Source organism: Ruditapes philippinarum, unplaced genomic scaffold (genome assembly GCF_026571515.1).
Source record: "Ruditapes philippinarum isolate M1 unplaced genomic scaffold, ASM2657151v2 ctg2180_1_1_1_1, whole genome shotgun sequence".
Lineage (NCBI taxonomy): Eukaryota > Metazoa > Mollusca > Bivalvia > Venerida > Veneridae > Ruditapes > Ruditapes philippinarum.
Window position 1 is genome coordinate 81,076 of NW_026856000.1, and position 9,259 is coordinate 90,334.

General features: G+C 32.9%; 1 long non-coding RNA gene across 1 annotated transcript; it reads left to right on the forward strand.

Moving 5' to 3' along the window:
- The first annotated feature begins 2,376 nt into the window (after window positions 1–2,376).
- Window positions 2,377–7,286, forward strand: LOC132745072 (uncharacterized). The gene is made up of 3 exons (XR_009627783.1): window positions 2,377–4,681; window positions 5,261–5,447; window positions 5,909–7,286. It is a non-coding gene; the product is annotated as an uncharacterized LOC132745072 (long non-coding RNA).
- Window positions 7,287–9,259: the final 1,973 nt, after the last annotated feature.

Sequence of the window (9,259 nt, forward strand, 5' to 3'; positions counted from 1 at the left end):
GACTATCAAATAGTTCTGGTAAATAGAACATAACGTCAGGTTTTCCATAATTGAGCTCGTTATTCTTTTGGGGTCTAATAGCGTGAGTATTCCAGTTTTGAGCAATTAGATCAAGGTGTGTTTGAATTATCCATGAAGCAAAATTTCAGATTAACAGAATGGACTGGGTCGAGTTTATCATATCGTCAAGAATCACGCAAGTCTTTAAAAAAAGCTGAGCCACCACTGTAAATCTTGTTGTCGTAAAGAGCCCAACCAACGTTCAACTCGTTGATTGGAAGTACTTTTACCAATTATAACACTTCTGTGTTTTGCGAAGTGTCTTTTCAATTGACTTCAGGGAATTAAAAAAAAACAACTTTGAAATGAGTTTTGGATTATTGTTTGTATCCGATACCACTAGCCAGAGCAGTCTTCTACTTTATCTATCAATAATACCATGGATACAAAATCCAAAGGGTTTTAACTTGCAATAACCATCTAAATGCCAAATATATTTGGGACCTTTCGCACAATAAACACGCCTTTTGAGACGATGGGTTCTTCTCAGATCAGAAGAGTGACCTCACGATCTAAAATCTTCATTACCTCCATAACTTCCTGATGAGTTGTCTTCACATTATGATTAATTTGAAGCCGTTGCCACAAAAACATATAACCCATAGTTTGTCCACAAGTATTCAGCTCTTTGTGAATGGTATCTAGGCTGTAGGGTTGTAATCCCCGACGTTTTAAGTTAAACTTCTTTAGGAATCTATATAATTGCCGCATTGACAACAATACCTCATGTCTATTTAATAAAAACCCTAGAATCTCGGTGTATTTGAAACCAAGTTTGAAATATTCAATAATAAGTTCGGACCTCTGATTAAAAGTTTTCTTTGGCAAATAGGTTGATACAACACACATCACTACATAAAAAAGTGCCAAAATCATTAATATTATGAGCCCAATCTTCATTTTTATTTCTGTTCATCTAAATCAGTATCTGTCAGTATCTGTAAAGTATATAAAAATAGTGTTAACAGTCAGGATAACAAGTGCAAATAACAACAATATATCTGGTACTATATGTTCTAGCATAGTGTAAAGAAAAATCTAACATGAATTGTTCATGATTTTTTGTTTGTTTCAATCTTTAACTCGCATGTCAAGGGTTTGCTTTGGATAATACATAACATAATTTATTTAAGTATGATAGTGCAGACAGGTTGGCGCTTACATACACTCTCTAGAATCTCTTATAGGAACGTCAGCAATGGGTGTTAAGTTTCTTGCCCAGTAAAGCACCAGCTAGCACAAACCTAGCAGGGTTTAAACCTAGACTGCCAGCAAGTCCTCCTATCATAAGTCAAATGTGTGAAACACTCAGTCAGCCTGCTACCCTGAGCGACACTATGCGCTAGCTAGCAAATTGATTAATGTGAATATATATTTTAAAATTTAAAAATCCACCAACCCTCGAATGTTTCAGATACTATCTTAATTTACAGGATATTAACAGCTTCCACAACCGTCATTAAAACAATAAATTTCAAGAGAATCTACACGTGTGAGAGGTTTGTAAAACACTTACATTTTGAATAAGTCAGGACAACTGTCGACAATACGAGATGCTCAGCAGCCTTCAAATCGCAGCTAACCCAGATGATAAAATACTATTTTAGAAGAGACTGTGTTATAAAACGCCTCAATTAAATGGGAAAAATGTTCTAGAATATAAAGCGTTTTCGTCTGCCATATTTCATTCGAAAACGCGCCGATTTATGTCAGACAGGTAAGTCACAAATCAGAAGTCAAAAGTCACAAGTCATAAGTCGCAAGTCATAAGACACAAGTTAAAAGGGCAGGTTTATGCTTCCATAGGTACTGCCTCAGTCCTGTAATGAGTTAAATACTATCCTATGAAAGTCTAAGAATGTGCATAAATATAGTAGACCAACATTATTTAGTCATATTTGAACTTTCTATCATAGAACGCTACAACTAACAATATATTGCAATATGTTTTGTTTTTTTTCAAATCAGATAAGCTTTAAAATGCTTGAAAAGTGCAAATTTATATATTTTAAGAATTTTGTATGCGTATGAAATATGAATACATACTAGTATTTTCTCATGTACATAATCTTCCTGTATATAGAGATTTTTCCTAGGATTATGGGAACACGACCCATATCCATGGAATTTGGAATTTCAGCGGTGTTTTGTTAAGAATTGGGAAAAATATATGAATGAAATTTTGCAGTAATTAAATGAATTTTTTCCTGTAAATTGGGAAAATAATATACTATTTTCAATTGGGAATATGACCCAATAAAGGCTATAAAATAAGCCCAAAAAATCCCTGCCGTAATCACCATGTTGACAAGGTAAGCAGGTAAACATTGCGAAATTTTGTTCAATGTTGAATACGACTGTTTCATACTATGATATTCATTGTTTATATTTCACTATACCTTGAAAAATAATTGCAATCTGGTATAACAATTACTTAATCCCTTTGTATTTCCCTTAAGTGATTAATAATGCATAAAATCATTCGAAAGAAATCCGATTCAACTTGGCCCTTGTCTAACTCGTCCCGAAATTTTCTGGTACTAATTACAATTGAAATTGTTAAACAATATGACTCAAGTTCAGATCTACTTATTTTCATACATGTAGATCTGATTTCCACAGTTTTGCCTTCATCAGATGTAGGATTTCATGATATTTATAGTCAGTCCATAATTTTATAGATTTTTTATTTTGTAAATTTATAGACATTTATATGAAAAAAGTAGTTGTATTAAAATTCAAAACCATAGGTCAATAATAATTAGATTACTGATTATATTATTAAATATAACAGATTCCAGATAACGTGCGTATCGGCGTATTTTACGCTTCAAAATCAACTAAAAACACACAAGGTTACCAATTTGTTGCATTCATTTACTCACTCTGTAAATTAATTACTCAAAGAATGAAAATTTGAAGCGTTTTTGGTGTGTACTTTCATTTTCAAAACAGCTGATTGACCGCTTCCGTCATACACTGATGAAATTTACCTCATTACCTTTGTTGATATGAACAGTCAATAAAAACAACTTGTCTTTAGCAGCGGAATTTTATAAACATCATATTTAGTCATCTATATGATTATTATACCAATAGCATTCAAAAGTCTTATTGATGGAAGCATGTGAATTGGTAGAGGAAGGAATAATTAATCATGGCAGTGGCTAGCAGTATGAACCAGTATTGTTTGACAAAAGTGCTGGCTGTATGCGAGTCACATACGACTAGCATATACTCACTGTTGAGGCTAGCTGTACAGCATTTTAAAAATGAGTTGCTTAAAACAATAATATGCAAACTTATTTTTCTAAAAGAAGATTTTAGTGAATATCTTATATATACAATTTCAGTCAATGCGAAATTCAAAAAAAATTCCAGCCACAAGGACTGGGATCCTTAGATTTATTTCCGGCCCTGATGATTTTTCCCAGCCCGGACTCTGAAAGGTATTTTTTGTAGGGGTTGGGGAGGGATATTGCCATAATTATAAACAAAAATATTCAGCAAATATGAATTATCAGACTCAACTATAAGATACTATGAAAAAAATATACAGAAACATAATAAATAAAACATTAGCATAATTCACAAGAAAACAATACATCTTTCAAAGGTTTAATTTTGAAGAATGGAGAAAAAATATGTTTTGGTAAGGAAATTATCCAAGACAAGATGGTGGCTTACATAACTTAGCAAAAACTGGTCGTATCCTGCGGTGATTTTGGTTATCTGGGTCTGTGAATACAAGCAAAAATGAAAAAAATAGATCAATCTTGGAAGCTTTGCATATTTTACAAGGCCAAAAATTGTTTCAAACTGGCTGAAATTTTATTCTGACATGACCACTGACTGTATCGAAATTTATCTCGGCCCTCCTGATTTTTAGATGGCGAGGTCCGAGGACTGGCAGACTTTCGCAATTTACAGTTAGTATAGTAATTTTTAGTGTTTGATGATCAGAAGATTTTTTTTCCTTCTGAAAATCATGGACTTGAATAATTTAAATCTGTGTGAAAGCGCAAAGAGAAAGAGACTGAAAATTAATTTATTATTTCTATGGACAATATAGATGTAATACATTTGTAATCAAACATGTGGGTCAATTTCCAGCAGTAGTTGAATTATGACAAAGTATTTTTAATAATTTTATTTCACTTTTAGCTACTTGAAAATTTCATGCTGGATGTTTGCTTACCATTACATTTTGCATAAGAGCTCTATAATTGACATTAAAGTCCACGGGCCAATATCTTTCCATTATCTTGTTATTATATAAATGGCTGAACATCATCGTAGAATTATTAAGAAAAAATATATATGTTCATTCTTTGTAAAAATGTTAGGAGACTTGCAAGCTACTGACTTTATCATTGCATTTATTTATTATTGAAAAAAATGCTGAACGGCTAGCCGCAACAGTGTGTATAGGCTAGAACTTTCAGTTTGCATTTAGGGCCAAAATATATTGTTACAGTCATGACAGCTTTCCCGTTGCTGTCAACAAACTTTAACCTTGTTCATAACTTTTTCAGATCTAATGGCGTATTGTCTTCATACTTGGCCACAACAATCCTTCAAATAGACCAGACTAAACTTGACCTCCATATTAACATTCAAGGTAAAATGTCTAAATTTTCTTGATTTTTGCTATTAGTGGCTAGTTGTGCAGAATAATACAAACCCAGAACAATTTCATTTACTTGGTTTTGCAACTTACAATGGATTTTAAAGATAGTTGTTTTCTTAAAATTTCATGACAGTATAGTAGATTGTAAAGACATTTAGTACATACTGTATATACACTATAATTACTATAGTATACTATAAAAAAACTTTGTGCTTGGACAATTTTGAACAAATTGTTTCTTAAACAGTGTAAGAAATTAGGATTTGAATCGACTAGGCTGGTCGGACTACCAGATTGTAATATTCACTAGCCCAAAAGACATTTCACTAGCATGATTCATTTGTTCAAAACAGTTGTTTATATTGCCTCTGAAAGTACAGTAGCCTGGTCGGGCTTGTTACTGTGAAAAAATGGTGGCCCGAGGAGAAATTTAGGACTCGGGCTCTCAGACTACTGCTAATTTCAAACACTGTTTAAATTATTGATTTAATATCAACTAACATAATTATTGGGATACTATATGTATATCTAATAATAATTATATTTTATCTTTCCAATTTTCTGTTTCAGAAGGTCGGCCTACATGTCAGAATTGTGAATGTGAACGGCAGGATATCGATTTTAAGGATGCTTTAGGGTCAATGAGGATGAAATCAAGAGAGATAAAGGCTAAAATGTGAGACTGTCAATCTGACTAACCTTGAAGTGAATAAATGGAAAAAGGTTTCTTTCTATAGCATGGGCATTTAAGGAAGAGGTACATGATTATTTACAAGTATTTGTATATGATATTTCTTAATTATTATATAGCTTTTTTTCTCGACTTGTGTAAAGGCTGACACAGGACAGTTTATTTTAAGTCAGTGAGCTTCTGTCACTGGATAGACTACTGTCACAAAAAGCCAAATTTATATAAAAAAAGAATTACAGTGTATTTAAATATCATCTTATACTAGAAATTAGAAACAAAATTAGGTAGCAAGAACAATTGTGACATGTAACATGTATTTAGGAATTCAGCTTTCCTTTCCTTTTCATCTCATGAAAATTCACATTAAAATATTGAATATTCACAGTAAGCACTGTGACATATATGATCATCTTATCTTCACTTAGCTGTCTAGCTTATCAGAACACCCCCTCCCCCCCCCAAAAAAAATAAATAAAAAAAATGGAATTTTAATGTTGCAATTAACTTTTTCTAAACAAATATTTCAGGAAACAGAGGCGCTTGTATGATAGAACAGTAAAAGCAGGAGTGATAAGGACAGATACATGTAGATGTGTCTTCATGTCAGAAACACTAGAGAAATTTGAAATATTTTGGTTTTTCAAAACTTAAAAGAAATTGGAATACCAGCTGCCTGCCCTTTGCAATGTTGGATAATGAGTTCATAGATGTGATGTCGAAAACCTCATGAATATAGTACCATGACTTAATCTAATTAGAAAAAGAAATGACATTCAGGAGAAAACTAGTCACTAGTCTTTCACCAAGTACATGAGATAACTTTCATTTGAAATATCATAATATGTATAGAACTTTAATGAGCCACCAGTTTTTCACCAGGAGAATAAGATCATTTATCTATTTTTGAAATATGTATGAACTTCAAGGTGAGAGTTTATCACGAAGAACAGAACATGGGATAACCTATGTATGGACAGATCCACATTTGTATATAGAGGCGCCAGTTCATCACCAAGAAGATGAGCTAACTTATCAATGTTTGAAATCTGTTATACCCCTGTGCAACAAAGTTGTAAGGGGGGTATACTGGAATCAACTTGTCCGGCTGTCGGGTGTCCGTCGGCTTTTTCTTGTCCGTCCAATAACTTAAGATTCCTTTGACCCACAGTCTTCATTTTTGGCATGGAGGTTAGTCATTATTAGTAGATGACCCTTATGGATTTTGAGGTCAAAGGTCAAGGTCACAGGGGCTTTGACTTCTAAAAGCTTGTCTGCCCAATAACTTAAGAATCCTTGGACCCACAGTCTTCATATTTGGCATGGAGGTTAGTCATGATTAGTAGATGACCCCTATTTATTTTGAGGTGAAAGGTCACAAGGGCCTTGGCTAATTAAAGCTTGTCCGCCCAATTACCTAAGAATCCTTTGACCCACAGTCTTCATATTTGGCATGAAGGTTAGTCAAGATTATTAGATGACCACTATTGATTTTGAGGTCACTGGGTCAATGTCACAGGGGCTTTTATTACAATTAGCTTGTCTGCTCAAATGGTCTCATATATTCATCATAAAACACATCCAGGCAAGGCTGCATGAAATGGGGGGATTATTGAAGTCATTCAATGGCAGTTTCAGTTTTGAGGTCAGTAGGTCAAGGGTAAAGTTCACTTTGATCTTTTCCACTAAAACATGTAGAATACATAATTTAGCAATGCACTGGCTTACTTCCCTCAGATTTGGCTGGGAGGATGTCTTTGAGCTCTAAATGACTACTGTTGATTCTGAAAAATTGGTATGCGGGGGTATTCACGCCATGACAGTGGCATTTCTTGTTTGTACAGAAAAGTATCAAGGTGCAAGTTTCTTTTATTAAGAACAGACTTATTGTTTAGATAACTTACAATATTTACAAACATTTATAATACCACACCCATTTAATGTATTTCAGCTGAGAGTGTATTATCCAAAATACGTGTATTGTTATAATGTACTTTATAGTATATTTATTGATATATTTATTGTATAGTTTTGATTCTACTAGATTTTAAAAACATTTAGATTTTACTAGATCTTGAAAATATTTTATTCCATGCTCTTTCATTTAATTTTAAATAATGAATGCAAAAAATACCTATAATAAGTATAGGATTAAATTGATTATGTTTTCTATCTTTAACTTAATAAATATAAAAATACAAAAGTAATGTTTAAACTGTTAGTTAGAAGTTAGAATTCAATAAAACTTCACAGGAGTGTACAGTGCCATCCCTAGTTGTGCACATTGCCGGCATGTTCCGTTTCACTGGACAAAAAGGCCCCCAGAGTTAAAAATAGAAAAATCTATTACATGTTAAACCGCCAAAATTCAAAGGAGTGATCAGAACCATACACAGTTTTGGGAGACATATGTTTTTGTGACAAAAGCCCTTCAAGTTCATATATGGCATTGACCTTTATTTGATAAAAAAAATCTTTGGAGTTAGCTGGAATTGTCATTACTTTGATATTTTTTACAGATTTGATTCATGCTTGGACAAACCAACACAAAACCAACATGTTGAATTTTTCTGATATAACTTTGACCTTTAAATGACCATTACCTCCAAGGTTAAACAATTGAAATTCGCTCACATTGTCATAACTTTGTTTTTGTCTATGATTTGATTCATTTTTGGACAAAAGAACACTTATCATTCAACTATGACCTTTACTTAAATTTGTTGACTTTCAAATTTGAAATTTACTTCATACATTTATATTATGTTTTCTAGAAGTACTCTAATTGATATTACAATATTTTCCTACTGATGTGTTTGACTTTCAATATAAGCACTTTGATTCTGTTTGTAATGATGACGCGAGAAAGAAAGTGGTCATCTTTTTGCTCCATTGTCCGTATAAGGGTCCGAGATCCGGATACTTTCCGCCCTTTATCGGGATATTTGAGTAATCTCGACACCTAACGGACTTTGTTATCAAATTAGTTCAATTGGTGATTCATAGTATCAATTTGAAACCGACCTCGTCCGATCTTTAAACAAAATGATTTATAACAATAATGAAAAATATTTTATCAACTGGCGGTAAATCTACTAAACACCGGCTAGCATTTATTATCAAACGAACCAGGTGAAATACATGTAATAAAAATAGTAACTACAATAATTTATTGTAAATACGCATATATCCTGATGACTAAACTAAAATATTGTTTAAATTAAATTGTTTTGTCAGAATTGAATGTATACACCCGATGCAGAAATTAAACATGTCGGTCAGTTCGCAAAGTTTTCATAATGTCTGTCCTTCTGTAGATCTTTTGCAATTGTAACAAACAATTTGCGCTTTCTCCTTTCTCCATGTAATTCGCCGTCTTTGAATCGCTTGCGCCACTTTAAACCGAGAAACTTGCTCGGCAACTCAGTGTCCCTCGTTAATTTAACCATTTCATATACAGATGAAGGAGACCACATTTGTTGGTAAAGGTATACGGACAAAAGCCCCACCCCCTCTAAAAATGACAAGGTGGACAAAAGCCCCCTCATGAAATTTACAAGTAGGTCAAACCCCCCGTCAAAAATACAGGTAGGACAAAAGCCCCCCCCCCCCCAGTCCATAAAAGAATTGTTATTGACAATTTCGTCAGTTAAAATCCTGAACATGATGTATTGAGACAAGTCAAAATCGGTATGTTTAAGTTAACAAATAAATGCAATTGTCTTAAAAGATAATTATTTTTAAGATTTAAATTTAAAGGTACAAAAGTTCTCATTTGATTTATTGTGTAATTCGTGTATATAATTCATTGGTGATATGAATGTTTTTATGTTTACCTTATTATATATTGTGCAGTACAAATGTAAATAAATATTTTCAGA